This window comes from Ursus americanus, chromosome 28 (genome assembly GCF_024610735.1).
Source record: "Ursus americanus isolate L20-20 chromosome 28, mUrsAme1.1.p, whole genome shotgun sequence".
In the NCBI taxonomy this organism is placed as follows: Eukaryota; Metazoa; Chordata; class Mammalia; order Carnivora; family Ursidae; genus Ursus; species Ursus americanus.
In genome coordinates, this window is record NC_142154.1 from 22604397 (window position 1) to 22622881 (window position 18485).

Below are 18485 nucleotides of genomic sequence, written 5' to 3' on the forward strand. Positions count from 1 at the left end.
AAGGGTTCTGGGGGCCCACATTACGTCGGCAGAGGTGGTGATGGTGCCAGCGACAGTAGCACTGGCTTTGGGGTGGGAGCCCCTGTTTTCTGGGGAGGGTTTACTTCCCCTTGGATATGCGCCCATGGGCCATAACACATGGAGGGAAACGAAATGCGGGCCGGGTCCCTGATGAGGACCTGAAAGTGCAGGGACACTGCCATCAGTCTGCCTGCAGCTGACGTTGTCCTGCTGCTTCACGGCTTGCCCCATGAGCCCATCGAGATGGTGGACATGGGCCCCTTCGGGCAATTGGCGGCTGTCCTGCTGGGCCCAGGCTGTACCTATAGATCTGCCCCTTGGCAGGCTGCCCCAGGCAGCACATGCCAGAGCACCTGTCACATGCACCTGACTCCCAATGAGTGTAGGACCCCTTGGTTCAGTTTTGCAGCCCTTGCTTATCACCCCTCCTCTGCTTGTGTCTTTCAGCGTGTGGTGGTGGGCATCTTCCCTGGCTACCTCTACATGACATTTAATTGAATCCTCTGAAGTTATTTGAATGCCTTAGATGAGAATGGTAGGTTCGAAGGCCTTTCCTGGTGGCTCTGGTCCTTGATGACCATTGATGATTTTATTGTATTTCCACTCTTGTTCTGTGCATTTCCACTGGAATTGTAATTTTTGCTTTGCAGCTAACACCCTCTCAAATATCAGGTAATTCTCCACTCTGTTTCCAGCCTCTTGCTACATTCCTCACCCCCTGTCATCAAGTGCTCAGGTTGAGCACCCTCTGTCTGATGCAGGTCTGTTTCATGACATATCACTGTATGTTGGGAGCAATTTGTTTTTCTGGTGAGGTGCATTGAAGCAACCCTCTGTCCATGGTATCCACATTGTGTGTTTCAGGAAATTGCCTCTACTGAGGCTTCCCAGCCATAGCTTCCCTGCTTGATTACCCTAGCCAGCCTTCTGAAGAGGGGATATCAGCCCCTGACGTGTGCTTTCCACTTCCTTTCAAGCAACACTTTTTTTTTTTTTCTGGAAGATCCCTGTCAGATTTCCTGCAGATTTCTGGAAGATTATAATCCAGTTGTTATCTCTGACTGAAACACAACTAGATAATCATCAAATCATACTGAATTAACAGGAATTCAGCATGAGTACTGACTGATCCTTCTCCGCAGCAGCTAGACAGAGGAGGCCACATGGCAAAAAGTAGGATGCGTTGAGATGTGATTTTGGTAAAAATGGATCACTGAAATCATGGGCAGTTTGGGCTTCTCACATGGAAAAAGCAAGAGAGAGTGAAATACTCTTGGCATCACATAGAGAAACACATCCACCAATACATTGCCTGGGAAAATCTTAGAGGCCCATTTCTGTTATGTTTGCAATAAGATGGTTTTCAGGACTATAGTTTTATATTCTGCAGGCTTTTTTTGTGATTGATATTTGAGGGCACTGCCCTTCTCCTGGAGAAAAGGCAAGCAATCTACCCTGGGCAAATGGTGGGGTCTGAGTATAACCTGGGGCACAGTTGTGGGAGATTATTTTTTTAATGATTTTTTATTATATTATGTTAGTCACCATACAGTTTTTATTTGATTCTCTTGGACCATATCTGTGACAGGTCACTTTCACAGAGTGGCCTCTCAGGGTACAAAGGATCCAGTGATTTCTGTTTCCTTCTACACCCTTCAACATAAATGCAGAGTCACCTGCAAAGTGCAGCCCATCCCTGAAATTGGCTGCATAGTTGCTTTTTCCACATGCTAGGACCCTGTGGTCTGGCAAGGCTGTCCTTCATTGTTAAATCTCCCTTAGTCTCAGCACACTGAATCCCTCCCCAGAAGCCCAGGACAGGTCTTTGCCCACATCCTGTACCTAAAGTCTGGATTTTTAAATGATAGCCAGCTTGGCTGGGATAGAATATGGATGGCACTTTGTTGCTCCTGGAGAGAAAGCAGGAAAAAACCTGGAGTCAGACAGTGTGAAGACAGTGACTGAAAAATACCTGAGACACTCGTGGAGGAGATAATTTGTTCTCTTTAGAGTGCTTCCCTGAGGACAGCAAGCACTAAGACCCCTTTCCAGGGACAGAGGAGCCGGCTGGCACTGTTTCCCTTCCCCACCCCTCAGTATAAACACAGAACCACCTTATATAAATAGCACAATGCCTACAGTGACTGCCTATCCTGCTTATTCAGGTCACACACACCTTTCCTGTGCCAACTCTGCCCTTTGTAGTTCAAATCTGCCTCATTCCCAGTGTGGTGAACCCCTTCCTCAAAAGACCAGCATAAACCCCCAATCATACCACATCTTTTGGCTATAGAGTTCTGCAAAACCTCGGTGCTATCACAAATAGCGTCGTATCTCATTTAACATGCATACCAGAGCACACTGAGTTAAAACTCACCCACTCTGACCAAGTTCTAAACAGTACCCACTGAAGAGCATTTACAAATGACTGGCCTGCAGGATAGAGTACCCAAAACACAACACAGAGTGCATGCATCACACAGCAAAGACACTCCCTGAAGCAGCCTGGATATTATATGATCTCTTCTTAACAAAGCCATTACTCTCAGAAGCAGGAAACATAACAGGGTTTTCTAATTCAGAGAAGGAGACAGAGAGCTAGACAAAATGCCAAGACAGTGTAATTCATCCCCCCAAAAGAACAAGATAAGGTCATGGCCAGAGATCTAATAAAAACAGATATAAGTAATACACCTTATGGAGAATTTAAAGCAATAATCACCAAGATACTCACTGGGCTTGAGAAAAGCATAGAAGACACCAGGGAGGCCCTTACAACAGATATAAAAGAGTTTAAAAAGAGTCAGAAATTTAAAATTCAATAACTGAGATTCCAAACTGAATGGATGTAATGACCATGAGGGTGGAAGAAGCAGAGGAATAATTAAGTGATATGGAAGACAAATAATGGGAAAATATGAAGCTGGAAAAAAAGGAAAGAAAGAAGAATTATGGAACACAAGAATAGATATAGGGTATTCAGTGACTCCATAAAATGTAGTAACATTTGTATTATAGGTGTCCAGAACAAGAACAGAGGCAAAAGCAGGCAGAAAATTTATTTGAGGAGATATTAGCTGGAAACGTCCCCAATCTGGGGAAAGAAACAGACATCCAAATCCAGAAGAAATAGAGACTTACCATTAAAATCAACAAAAGCAGGCCAACAGCATGACCTCTCCTATTTAAATTTGCAAATTATAGTGATAAAGAAAAAAATCTTAAAGCAGCATGACAGAAGTACCCAACTTACAAGGAAAGACCCATAAAGCTAGCGGTAGATGTCTCCATAGAAACTTGACAAGCCAGAAGAAAGTGGCGTGATATATTCAACATGCTGAATGGGAAAAATCTACTGCAAAGAATACCCTACCCACAAAATCTATCAGAGTAGAAGGAAAGATAAAGAGTTTCCCTGACAAATAAAACTAAAGAAGTTCATGACCACTAACTCAGCCCTGAAAAAAAATATTTAAGGGGACTCTTTGAATGGAAAGGAAAGACCAAAAGTGACAAAGAGTAGAAAGGAAAAGAGAGCATCTTCAGAAACAATGACAAAAAGTAATAAAATGGCATTAAATACATATCTGCCAATACTGACTGAGTGGATATAGACAAAACACTGAAATGGAAAAACTTGGGTGTAAGAATGTATAAAAATCCAAGACCCATCTATATGCTGTGCACAAGAGACTCGTTTTAGACCTAAAGACACCTCCAGATTGAAAGTGAGGTTATGGTCCACCTTACACCAGTTAGAATGGCAAAAATTGACAAGGCAAGAACAACAAATATTGGAGAGGATGTGGAGAAAAGGGAATATTCTTACACTGTTGGTGGGAATGCAAGTTGGTACAGCCACTTTGGAAAACAGTGTAGCGGTCCCTCGAAAAGTTAAAAATAGAACTACCCTATGACCCAGCAATTGCACTACTGGGTATTTACCCCAAAGATACAGATGTAGTGAAAAGAAGGTCCATATGCACCCCAACGTTCACAGCAGCATCGTCCACAATAGCCAAACTGTGGAAGGAGCCGACATGCCCATCAACAGATGAATGGATAAAAAGATGTGGTCCATATATACAATGAAATATTAGCCATCAGAAAGAACGATTACCCAACTTTTGCATCATCATGGAGGGGACTGGAGGAGATTATGCTAAGTGAAATAAGTCAAACAGAGAAAGGCAATTATCATATGGCTTCACTCATTTATGGAACATAAGAAATAGCAGGAAGATCAGTAGGAGAAGGAAGGGAAGAATGAAGTGGGGGTAAACAAAGGGGGAAATGAACCACAAGAGACTATAGGCTCTGGAAAACAATCTGAGGGTTTTGGGAAGCGGATGGGCTAGCCCGATGATGGGTATTAAGGAGAGCATATATTGCATGGAGCGCTGGGTGTTATATGGAAACAATGAATCATGGAACATTACATCAAAAACTAATGATGTAATGTATGGTCACTAATGTATCATAATAAATGAAAAGAAAAAGAAAAAAGAAAGTGAGGGTATGGAGAAACATTTACCATGCAATAGCACATCAAAAGAAAGAGTAGCAATACTTACATTCAACAGACTAGATTTTATTCCAAAAACTAACAAGAACTGAAGAAAGGTACTATATCATAATAAAGGAGTCTATCCAACAGAAAGATCTAACATTTGTAAATATTTATGCTCCCAAAAGGGAGGACCTAAATATATAAAACAATTAATAACAAACATAAGGGACTCATTGATAATAATACAATAATAGTAGGGGAACTAAATACCCCACTTATATCAATGAACAGATATCTAAGCAGAAAATCAACAAAGAAACAATGGTTTTGAATGTGGACCAAATAGACTTACCTATATATTCAGAACATTCCACCTTAAAGTGACAGAATACACATGTCTTTTCAGATGCACATGGAACATACCCCAGAATAGATTACATACTAGTTCACAAATCAGGTCTCAACAAGTACAAAATGACAGAGATCATAACATGCATATTTTCATATGTTTCATATGATACTATGAAACATGAAATGAACCACAAGAAAGAATTGGAGAAGATTACAAATACATGAAGGTTATACAACATGCTATTAAACAATGAGTTGATCAACAAGGAAATCAAAGAAGAAAAAAATACATGAAACAAATGAAAATGAAATCACAATAGTCCAAAATCTTTGTGTTGCAGCAAAAGTGGTCTTAAGAAGACATATATAGTAATCCAGGCCTACATTAAGAAATAAGAAAAATATCAAATAAACAACCTAACCCTACACCTAAAGGAGCTCAAAAAGAATTTTTTAAAAAAGTACTGTACTGTATGGTGACTAATATAATATAATAAAAAAAAATTTAAAAAAAAGCCTAAAGCCAGCAGAAGAAGGGAAATAACAAAGATCAGAGCAGAAACAAATTATATAGAAACATATAAACAAACAAAAAAACAGACGAATGAAACCCAGAGCTGGGTCTTTGAAAAAAATAATAATAAAATTAATAAACTCTTAGTTAGACTTATCAAAGACAAAGGCGAATGGACCCAAAAAATAAAATCACAAATGAGAGAGGAGAAATAACAACCAACACCACAGAACAGAAATACAAACAATTATAAGAGGATATTATATAAAACCACATGGCAACAAATTGGACAAACTGGAAGAAATGAATAAATTCCTAGAAACATATAAGCCACCAAAACTGAAACAGGAAGAAATAGAAAACCTTAACAGTTGGATAACCAGCAAATAAATTGAATCAGTAATCAAAACTCTCCAATAAACAAAGTCCACAGCCATGTGGCTTCTAACTTGAATTCTATGAAACATTTAAGGAAGAGGTTAATCTGTATTCTTCTCAAACTATTCAAAGAAATAGAAATGGAAGGAAAAGTTCAAAATTCATTATAATAGGCCAGCATTACACTGATACCAATACCAGATAAAGACTCTGCTAAAAAACAGAACTATAGGCCAATATCACTGATAAACATGGAGGCAAGAATTCTCAGTAAAATATTAGCAAATCGAATCCAACAATACATTAAAAGAATCGTTCAAGATGAGCAAGTGTGATTTATGCCTGGGCTGCAAGAGTGGATCACTATTCACAAATCAATCAATGTGATACACCACATTAATTAAAAAAAGGATAACAACCATATCTCAATAGATGCAGAAAAAGCTTTGACAAAGTACATCCATTCTTGATAAAAAAAAAAAAACCCTCAACAAAGTAGGGTTAGAGAGAACATACCTCAATATAATAAAGGCCATAAATGTAAAACCCACGAGTAAGACCCTCAATGGGGAAAAATTGAGAGCTTCCATCAATGATCAGGAACAAGACAGGGATGTCCATTCTCACCTTTGTTATCTAACATAGTACTGGAAGAAATCAGTCAACAAAAAGAAATAAAAGGCGTCCAAGTCAGCAAGGAACACGTAAAACTTTTCTTTTTTTTTTAATATGTTTTTATTGTATTATGTTAGTCACCATACAGTACATCCCTGGTTTTTTAATGTAAAATTCAATGATTCGTTAGTTGCGTATAATACCCAGTGCACTAGGCAATATGTGCCCTCCTTACTATCCATCACCAGCCTATCCCATTCCCCCACCACCCTCCCCTCTAAAGCCCTCACTTTGTTTCTCAGAGTCCATAGTCTCTCATGCTTCATTCCCCCTTCTAATTATCACCCCTTTCTTTATCCCTTTCTTCTCCTACCGATCTTCCTAGTTCTTATGTTCCATAGATGAAAGAAATCATATGATAATTGTCTTTCTCTGCTTGACTTATTTCACTTAGCATTATCTCCTCCAGTGCCGTCCATGTTGCAGCAAATGTTGAGAAATCATTCTTTTTGATAGCTGAATAATATTCCATTGTATATATGGACCACATCTTCTTAATCCAGTCATCTGTTGAAGGGCATCTCAGCTCCTTCCACGATTTAGCTATTGTGGACATTTCTGCTATGAACATTGGGGTGCATATGGCCCTTGTCTTCATACATCTGTATCTTTGGGGTAAATACCCAGTAGTGCAATGGCTGGATAATAGGGTACCTCAATTTTTAACTTTTTAAGGGACCTCCACACTGTTTTCCAGAGTGGCTGTACCAACTTGCATTCCCACCAAAAATGTAGGAGGGATCCCCTTTCTCCACATCCTCTCCAGCAATTGTTGTTTCTTGCCTTGTCAATTTTTGCCTTTCTAACTGGTGTAATGTGGTATCTTACTGTGGTTTTGATTTGAATTTCCCTGATGGCTAATGATTTTGAACATTTTTTCATGTGTCTGTTAGCCATTTGTATGTCTTCATTGGAAAAGTGTCTGTTCATATCTTCTACCCATTTTTTGTTTCTTTATTTGTTTCTTGTGTATTGAGTTTGAGAAGTTCTTTGTATATCTTGGATACCAGTCTTTTATCTGTAGTGTCATCTACAAATATCTTCTCCCATTCCGTGGGCTACCTCAGAGAGTTTTTTGTTTGTTTGTTTTGTTTTTTAATGTTTTTTTATTACGTTAGTCACCATACATTACATCCATGGTTTCTGATATAAAGTTCAATGACTCATTAGTTGCATATAACACCCAGTGCACCATGCAATATGTGCCCTCCTTAATACCCATCACCAGCCTATCCCATTCCCCACCCCCTTCCCCTCTGAAGCCCTCAGTTTGTTTCTAAGAGTCCATAGTCTCTCATGCTTCATTCTCCTTTCTGATTACCCCCTCTTTCTCTATCCCTTTTTCCCCCTACCAATCTTCCTAGTTCTTATGTTCCATAGATGAGAGAAACCATATGATAATTGTCTTTCTCTGCTTGACTTACTTCACTTAGCATTATCTCCTCCAGTGCCGTCCATGTTGCAGCAAATGTTGAGAAATCGTTCTTTCTGATAGCTGAATAATATTCCATTATACATATGGACCACAACTTCTTTTTTTTAATGATTTTTTATTATATTATGTTAGTCACCATAAAGTACATCCCCGGTTTCCGATATAAAGTTCGATGATTCATTAGTTGCGTATGACACCCAGTGCTCCATGCAATATGTGCCCTCCTTAATACCCATCACTGGCCTATCCCAATCCCCCACCCTCCTCCCCTCTGAACCCCTCAGTTTGTTTTTCAGAGTCCATAGTCTCTCATGGTTCATTCTCCCTTCTGTTTACCCCCTTCATTCTTCCCTTCCTTCTCCTACCAATCTTCCTGCTATTTCTTATGTTCCATAAATGAGTGAAAACATATGATAATTGTCTTTCTCTGCTTGGCTTATTTCACTTAGCATACATTGATTTTGTATCCTTTGACTTTACTAAATTTATGTGTCAGTTCTAGTAGGTTTTTGGTGGAGGCTTTCAGGTTTTCTACATAAAGTATCATGTAATCTGCAAATAGTAGATCTTTTACTTCTTCCTTTCCAATTTGGATGCCTTTTATTTCTTTTTCTCATCTGATTGCTGAGGCTATGACTTCCAGTACTATGTTAAATGACAACGTTGAAAGTGAACATTCATCTTGTTCCTGACCTTAAAGGAAAAGCTCTCAGTTTTTCCCCATTGAGGATTACATTAGTCGTGCATCTTCCATTTATGGTCTTTATGATGTTGATGCATGTCCAGGTATCCCTACTTTGTTGAGGGTTTTTACAAGAATGGATGTTGTATTTTGTTAAATGCTATTTCTGCCTTTATTGAGAGGATCATAGTGTTCTTATCCTTTCTTTTATTAATGTGGTGTTTCACATTGATTTGCAAATATTGAACCACCCCAAGAACCCAGGAATAAATCCCACTTTATCGTGGTAAATAATTTTTTAAATCTTTTATTCATTTATTTATTTTGAGAGAGAATGAGAGAGCAAGAAGGGGGATGAGCAGAGGGGAGAAAGAGGAAAAAGAAGGGGGAAAGAATCCCAAGCACATTCCATGGTGAGCACAGAGCCAGGCATAGGGCTTGATCTCATGACTCTGAGATCATGACCTGAGCCAAAACCAAGAGTCAGATGCTTAAGCAACTGAGCCACCCAGGCGCCAAGGTGAATAATTCATTTAATGTACTGTTAGGTTTGATTTTCTAGTATTATATTGAGTTTTTTTGCAACCATGTTCATCAGAGATATTGTTCTGTAATTCTCTTTTTTAGGGGGGGTCTTTGTTTTGGAATCAAGATAATTCTGGCCTCATAGAATGAGTTTGGAAGTTTTCCTTCTACTTCTATTTTTTGGAACAGTTTCAGAAAAATAGATATTAATTCTTTAAATGTTTTGTAGAGTTTCCCTGGGAAGCCATCCAGCTCTGGACTCTTTTCTTGGAAGATTTTTCATTACTTATTCAATTTCTTTGCTAGTTATGGGTTTAATAAATTTTCTGAGCCTTGGTTTTATCTCCACCATTTATAATCTTATCCTTGAGTATAGGAGTAGCAATATTCATCCCAATTATTACATTTTTGTGCTGATGGTGGGACATGAATGAGGACTGTTAACATAAAAAAAATGGTTTATCAGCCACAGCCTGAAAATTCCCATAAATGGGTTGAGAGATTGAAGGAAAACACAATTCCAATTATTATCTGGTTTTCTAGAAAATAAGTTTCATATGGATTTATTGTTTCATTTTTTTAAAGATTTCATTTATTTATTTATTTGTCAGAGAGAGAGCACAAGCAGGGGGAACAGCAGGCAGAGGGAGAAGCAGGCTCCCCGCTGAGCAAGGAGCCCCATGTGGGACTCAATCCCAGGACCCTGGGATCATTACCTGAGCCAAAGGCAGACCCTTAACAGGCTGAGCCACCCAGGCATCCCTATTGTTTCATTTTATCCAAGTTGAAATGCAATGGACCATGTCAGATGTTGCTGATATGACACCTTGATCAAATATACCAAAAATGATCAATGAGATGCTCTTATTTCAACATGACATCTCCTATTAGTTTTCCAAAGCCAAGAAACTTACATACTTTGTCAAACTTTTGTTTGGTGAATTGACGTCACATAGCCTATGTAATGGGTCATTTTTGCAGGAATGATTATATTGGTCCATTAAAGAGAAGCATGAATGAGCCCCATGCCCATAAGAGATGAAGTGCTTTGTTTTGACATGATTGTTATTCCTGTCCACCTAGATAATGACTCCAGAGGAAGAACCCTGTTGGTCTTGCTGTCCCTGGGGCAATCTCTATCAGCTGGGATTCCAACATACAATGCAACCAAAATCCTAATCACCTTGACCTCATAGATGCCTGTATCCATCTTTGGTAAGCATAGTTAAGTCCAAGTATATATATGCTTGGGGAATCCTGTGCTGCATCAATTTTGAGACCTCATATTGTATTGAAGAGATCTGTTTACCTGAAAGTCATGTTCAATGGCATCACACTGAGGCTCAGTTTAGGTTTACAATACCAGGACAGGATTTTAAGGATACTTGTTTTTCTTCTGCAGGTATTGTGTTTTTTGTTGATCAGTAAATCACTTAAAGGAAACATAATTTCTAAACTTATCTATTCTCTTCAAATTACACAATAACTCATCCTTTTCATTTTTTCTTTTCTTTTTTTTTATTATGGTAGTTGACAAATAGTACTTCATTAGTTTTTGATGTAGTGTTTCATGATTCATTATTTGCATAAAACAATCAGTGCTCATTGCAATACATGCCCTCCTTAATACTCATCACCCGGCTAACCCATCCCCCCAACCCCCTCCCCTCAATGGTCAATAAATTCTAATAATTTGACACATTTGGGGCTCACCTTAACTATTTTCCCTTATTGTTCCTATTAGTAAGATGTGTCACAATATATGCATCATTAAACTGTTGAGATATGTGTTAGTCTTGGTCACAAATACCTTTCGAGTAGACCTTCAGGCTTATAAAGTTGCACTCTAAGGCAATTAGATTTACTCATTTGAGTAACTTGAATATCCATGTAAGTTTTCCTACCCACTGTATGACTGAACTACTTGATTTGATCCCAAGAAAATACCTTTAATTTTTACCTAAATTTAGTGTTTTTAACAATGAGGGATTTTTTTCATTCTTTAGTATTCAATCCAGTGTGAGAGATGTATTTGAATATTTAAGCAAACGGACTGATTTTCATGTATTGTTGCTATGTTTCTAATGATGTTAGCCTGCTTTGGGGTTACTGATGTAAATATCATCAGTAAAGGTTTCTGACAATGGAAAAGATAATATAAGATTTGGTAATTTGCTTTCCCCATATATGTTGAGATGGTATCCATTGATAAAGAAACCCCTATATGGGTTTCCCAAACTAATGAATACGATGCATACATTTCCATGTGCCCTAATATCTGATATCCAAATCCTGAGATTTATGTGGTTTTAAGAATGTCAGTACTTTATGAGCATTCATATACAGTAATCCATGCCAGATATTAGTGATATGGCTTTCTTGACTATATAGATGAGGGATGATCAATGAAATTCTCTTAACTCCACATGAAGGCACTAGATTGCTTCTCCAAAGTCAAGTGATGTGTATGTCTCATTCTCATTGTTTTTTGTTGATCAATGAACCAACTCTGAAATGAGTCATTTTTTTAATACTAACATCTTTTTTCTCACTTAATTAAAAACATGCATGACCCATATGCACCAGAGAGATGTAGTTCTCCCTGTAATAACAGTTCTGTTTTTTGTCCTCTTAGATAATAATATGGAGAAACATTCTGTGGCACGCTGTGACTCGAGCAATTGATATCACCCAAGATTCATGTAATAAGTATGCCCTAACTCCAATTCACTTTAGCATGAGCGTTTCAAGACTTGCTGGTAAGGTAATCAGGTCCAAGTTTGTGTATGCATGGGAAGTGTGATGGCTTTTTACAACGATGGGGACCTTAAAATGTCTTAAAGAGAAATAATGATTTAAAAGTTATGCTCCATAGAATTAAACAGGCTAGGATTAAATGACAATACTGGGGTAGATAAGAGTAACTCTATTACCCTTCTAGGAGAATTTTATCTTGAACTTGAGATAATAAAACTTGATGAGCATGGAATATTTTTCCATCTTTTTCTGTCTTCTTCAATGTCTTTCAACAGTGATTTGTAGTTTCTAGAATATAGATCCCTTACATCTCTGGTTAAGTTAATTCCGAGATAATGTATGCTTTTTGGTGCTATTGCAAATGGAATTGATTCCCTAATTTCTCTTTCTTCAGTCTCATTGTTCGTGTATAGAAATGCAACTGATTTCTGAGCATTGATTTTGTATCCCGCCACATTACTGAATTGCTCTATAACTTCTAATAGTTTGGGGGTGGAGTCTTTCGGGTTTTCCATATAAAGTATCATGTCATCTCCGAAGAGAGATAGTTTGACTTCTTCTTTGCCAATTTGGATACCTTATATCCCTTTTTGTTGTCTGATTGCTGTTGCAAGGATTTCTAGTACTATGTTGAATAATAATGGTGAGAGTGGCCATCCTTGTCGTGTTCCTGATCTTAAGGGAAAGGCTTCCAGCTTTTCCCCATTGAGAATGATATTTGCTGTAGGCTTTTCATAGATGTTTTTTATGAGATTGAGGAATGTACCCTCCATCCCTACACTCTGAAGGGTTTTAATCAGGAAAGGATGCTGTATTTTGTCAAATGCTTTTTCTGCATCGAGAGGATCATAAGGTTCTTGACTCTTTTCTTGTTGATGTGATCTATCACACTGATCGATTTGTGAATGTTGAACCACCCTCGCATCCCAGGGATGAAACCCACTTGGTCATGATGGATAATCCTTTTAATGTACTGTTGGATCCTATTACCTAGGATCTTGTTGAGAATTTTGGCATCCATATTCAACAGGGATATAGGTCTGTAATTCTCCTTTTTGCTGGGGTCGTTGCCTGGTTTGGGGATCAAGGTAATACTGGACTCATAGAATGAGTTTGGTAGTTTTCCTTCTGTTTCTATTTTTTGAAACAGCTTCAGGAGAATAGGTATTATTCTTCTTTGAATGTTTGGTAAAATTCCTCAGGGAATCTGTCAGGCTCTTGATTGGAAGAATAAGCAGAGTTAAAATGTCTATGCTACCCAGAGCAATCTACACTTTCAATGCCATCCTGATCAAAATACCAACGACATTTTTCAAAGAACTGGAACAAATAGCCCTTAAGATTGTGTGGAACCAGAAAAGGCCCCGAATCCCCAAGGAATTGTTGAAAAGGAAAAACAAAGCTGGGGGCAATCACGTTGCCGGATTTCAAGCTATCCTACAAAGATGTGATCACCAAGACAGCACGGAACTGGCACAAAAACAGACACATAGACCAATGGAACAGAATAGAGAACCCAGAAATGGACCCTCGGCTCTTTGGGAAACTAATCTTTGACAAAGCAAGAAAAAACATCCAGTGGAAAAAAGACAGTCTCTTCAATAAATGATGCTGGGAAAATTGGACAGCTATATGCAAAAGACTGAAACTTGACCACTCTCTCACACGATACACAAAGATAAACTCCAAATGGATGAAAGACCTCAATGTGAGACAGGAATCCATCAAAATCCTAGAGGAGAATGTAGGCTGCAACCTTTTTGACATCCGCCACAGCAACTTTTTTCATGACACATCTCCAAAAGCAAGAGAAACAAAAGAAAAAATGGACTTGTGGGACTTCGTGAAGATAAAAAGCTTCTGCACAGCCAAGGAAACAGTCAAAAAAACTAAGTGGTAGCCCACGGAATGGGAGAAGATATTTGCAAATAACACTACAGATAAAACACTAGTATCCAAGATCTACAAAGAACTTCTCAAACTCAATACACATGAAACAAATAAATCAAAAAATGGGCAGAAGATATGAACAGACACTTTTCCAATGAAGACGTATAAATGGCTAACAGACACATGAAAAAATGTTCAAACTGAGGGCTTCAGAGGGGAGGGGGGTGGGGGAATGGGATAGACTGGTGATGGGTAGTAAGGAGGGCACATACTGCATGGTGCACTGGGTGTTATACGCAACGAATGAATCATCGAACTTTACATCAGAAACCAGGGAAGTACTGTATTGTGACTAGCATAATATAATAAAAAAACATTAAAATTAAAAAAAATCATTAGCCATCAGGGAAATTCAAATCAAAACCACATTGAGATACCACCTTAGGCCAGTTAAAATGGCAAAAATTGACAAGGTAGGAAACAACAAATGTGTAAGAGGGGATCCCTCTTACACTGTTGGTGGGAATGCAAGTCAGTACAGCCACTCTGGCAAACAATGTGGAGGTCCCTTAAAAAGTTAAAAATTGAGCTACCCTATGATCCAATCATTGCACTACTGGGTATCTACCCCAAAGATACAGATGTAGTAAAGAGAAGAGCCATATGCACCCCAATGTTCATAACAACATTGTCCACAATAACTAAATTGTGGAAGTAGCTGAGATGCCTTTCAACAGATGACTGGATTAAAAAGATGTGGCCCATATATACAGTGAAATATTACTCAGCCGTCAAAAAGAATGATTGCACAATATTTGCAGCAACATGGACGGGACTGGAGGAGATTATGCTAAGTGAAATAAATCAAACAGAGAAAGACAGTTATCATATGGTTTCACTCATTTATGGAACATAAGAAATAGCAGGAAGATCGGTAGGAGAAGGAAGGGAAGAATGAAGGGGGGGTAGACAGAAGGGTGCATGAACCATGAGAGACTACAGACTCTGGGAAACAAACTGAGGGCTTCGGTGGGGGGGGGATTGGGATAGGCTGGTGATGGGTATTAAGGAGGGCACATATTGCATGGTGCACTGGGTGTTATATGCAAGTAACGAATCATGGAACATTACATCAAAAACCAGGGATGTACTGTATGGTGACTAGCGTAACATAATAAAAAAGTATTATAAAAAAAGAATACCTTAAAAAAATAAATAATAAATAACAAAAAAATAAAAAAATTAACCTTCATGAATAACTTGCTTGCCCAACCTTATCTATGTACCTATAAATAAAGAAACATTTCTTATTCTTTAAGCTTTGTTTCAATTATCTGTAATGTCTAATAGTATTCAGATCTCATTTCTTAGCTCTTTTTATCTCATTTTTTTGTTTCAGTAAGACTTGATTCTAAGAAATATAACATTCCATTATAAGAGATCAGTGGCTTCTTTTGACATACACATCTCATATAAGCGTTGAACTAGTGAAGATTTACACCTAAGGCAGTTTTACTCATTCAGGAAAACTGAATATGAATACTCTTTTTCTTCTTGATGTAATACTCTTGACAAAATATGTACTTTTTATATGAACTTCAGATGATTAAATGTTGAACAATTGTTTCATTTTCTGCCACCTAGTCAAAAATGCAATATTCGTATAGGTGTAAATAAATGTCGAGAAAAAATTTTGCTCTATTATTATGGGATTCTAATGTTGCTTTTGGTCTCTGGTAAACTTCCCATAACTGTAGTACTGTGCTAATAGAAGAGAGTGTGAGATTCAGTAATGTACTTTGCCTATCAAACTTAAATTGAATAATTTGATGACCAAATTGATACCTATAAAACTTAAGTTGGATAATTTGATGACTAAATTTTATCTTATGAGTATCATGTGACCCTATTATTTTCATAATAATAAAAATGTATGCTATAAATGATGACAGTTGTTCCTGATATGGACTTTGAAATGACTAAGTTCACCAATTCAGTCATCATGAACCCCATTTTGGATTTTTCTCTGTGAGTGAATGATCTACTTGATGACATCCTCTTCAAAAATATTGTTTGCTGAAATTTCATTTAAATAATGGAACAACACTACATCAAAAAGTAATGAAGTACTGAATGGTGACTAACATAACATAAATAAATAAATAAATAAATAAATAAATAAATAAATAAATAAACAAACAAACAAACAAACATTTTCAGTCATGTTTACTCTCTTTGTGGTATGGTATATGATATTACAGGGTATCCAATGTCAAGAAAACTGTATGCTTTGTCTTAATGTGATGAATCAATTATTTAGAACCTTAGAGTGTCTCTTTGTGATGGTATAAGCCATCTCTTCACTAATAGTAGTATGTATAAGCCATACACATGAATATTTCTGATTTTGAACTACTATCCTACCTCTATCTTCCTAGATAAGGACAACTGAGGAAGAGCACTCTTTGGCATGTTGCACTGAGACAAGTGCTACCATATAAGTATCATATAGTGAATCTAAGTGGTCTCCTGTCCCTTTTGAACCACAGTTTAAGGTTGCCATTCTGGTGTTTACAAGACAAAGTGGATGTATATTTGAAGAGTGTCTTGAGGACATGTAATGATGTAAAAATTATATTCAGCAGTATTATGCTAAGGTCCAAAAGAAGTGATAATACTTGCAACAAGGTGTAAGCAGCTATTAAATTTTTCTGGGGTATTCTATTTGGGGATTTTTAGAAAGAAACCCTTTTGGGGAATCTTGTTTTATCCATCTTTATCTGTTTCTAAGAGAAGTTTTTAAAAATAATTTTGTATCGTGATTTTAGTGTTTTTATTCTTAATATTTATACATCATTAGAGTTGATATGTTGGTTTATTTTTTTCTCAACATGGGCTTCAGAATATCCAACCAGCAACAGATGTACCATTCCATGGAAAACATGTAAGTTCTACCTTTGGTAATTAAAAAATTTCAAATAGGCCATTTGACTAATGAAGTTTGTCCTTTAAAATAATTATATCTACTCATTCATGCAAAATGAGTAAGTAATACCTATTCTTCCCAATGAGTGACTGACTTGCTTAATGGTATCCTCATTAAAGACCTACTTTTAAATCCTAAATGTGTTTTAGAGATGAAAAGTTTTGTAATTTATTACAATCATCTCTTTAGTAAAATATTCATTTGCTATAAATGCACAAGTAAATGATTTATTTATATTATTCTATTTTTTGGCTGCTGTGCTGTTATGATGTTTGTGGATCATTCAGATACTAATCACAGATGAAAGATTTTTGGAACTTATGGGAAATAGTTTGAGATTCATGTGCAGGTTGCCTTTGATTTGTGAAATTGAATACAATTACAGGTGGTCTGAAATCTTATTTCCATATTCTGAGTTTCATGTGGTTTAATTATATTTATTACAAAAGAATGTATATGCTATGTATGATGCCAGTTGTTACTGATATGGGTCCCTGTATATTTAGTGAAGGGATGGTAATAAGAAGCTTTTGTTTATGCCAGGTATTGATTTCTTCTCATATTTTCAATATAAACCTATATTCTTGTTTCTTAACATATGTGGCTAATTATTGGTCCACAGCTTAAGTAATGGGTCATATTTTGTGTATCAAATATATCAATCATACAGAAATTAAAGATGAGGCAGGGACTGCCTGTGTGGCTCAGTCAGTTAAGCCTTTGCCTTTAGTTCAAGTCATGATCTCAGGGTCCTAGGATCAAGCCCCATATGGAGTACCTCACTCAGCAGGGAGACTGCTTCTCCCTCTCCCTCTGTGCCTCCCCTCCCCACTCACCCTCCCTTTCTCTCTCTCATCCACTTACCCTCTCAAATAAATAAATAAAATCTGAAAAAAGGAAAGACCAAGCAGGAGCCATACATACATAAAAGATGTAATCCTTCTTTTTGACTGTAGTCCCACTTTGTCCTCTTAGAGAAATGCTGCTAACAAGGAACACTCTGCCCTGTTCTCCATGGGGCAGTTTATACCACTCAAGTGTCCTGCACTGAATATGTCAGCATTTAATCCACTTTAGCACTAGTGTTTAAGGAAGCTATCTCTGGTAATCATATTAAGTCTAACTGTATGTATGCATACAAATGTGATGGCTTGGATCAATAATGAGTTAATGTCTTCAACAGAAGTGAAAACACAAGAATCAAGCTCAGTTGGATTATTCTGAAGCCCAGCATAGGTGACGATCATGGGACAAGAAGTTTGGATTCCTTAGTTCCCTTTGATTGAAATGTAATTTGGGGCTTCAATGAAATCACTGTGTGAAACTTCTTTTGCACATTTCTATCTATGCATTGCTAAGTGAACCATAAATTCTGATTCTTTATGTGTTATACATCTATAATACCACTTTTTTTGACATTTGGTACTGAGACCTTGGTTCTTCATTCATTGAGTTTTTCAGTAGATCCTACGGGCACCATCTTATTTATTACAAGTCAGTGGCTGCCTTTGTTAACTGAAAAATCCAAACAGACTTTTAGACTAGTGATGACTCTCTTCTATAACAATTAGATTTACTCGTTCAGGAAACATGAACGGCATTATAGATCACTTTTCTCAACGATAAATTAACATATCTGATGCTATCCTTATTCAAAAATCTTTACTTTTTACCTAAATTGAGTTACTTGAATTCTGAAAATGTTATGATAGATTAGAATTATGTTCAATGCACTATATTCAGTAGGGTTTAAATACATAA

General features: G+C 37.3%; 1 non-coding gene and 3 pseudogenes across 1 annotated transcript; all 4 read left to right on the forward strand.

The window, feature by feature from the left end:
- The first annotated feature begins 10355 nt into the window (after positions 1–10355).
- LOC123790840 (small nucleolar RNA SNORD115) lies at positions 10356–10436 on the forward strand. The gene has a single exon (XR_006779215.1). It is a non-coding gene; the product is annotated as a small nucleolar RNA SNORD115 (small nucleolar RNA).
- Positions 10437–11909: 1473 nt separating this feature from the next.
- On the forward strand, positions 11910–11971 carry LOC123790841 (small nucleolar RNA SNORD115; annotated as a pseudogene).
- A 4352-nt stretch (positions 11972–16323) lies between these two features.
- On the forward strand, positions 16324–16399 carry LOC123790842 (small nucleolar RNA SNORD115; annotated as a pseudogene).
- Positions 16400–17877: 1478 nt separating this feature from the next.
- Positions 17878–17953, forward strand: LOC123790839 (small nucleolar RNA SNORD115; annotated as a pseudogene).
- The last annotated feature ends 532 nt before the right edge of the window (positions 17954–18485 follow it).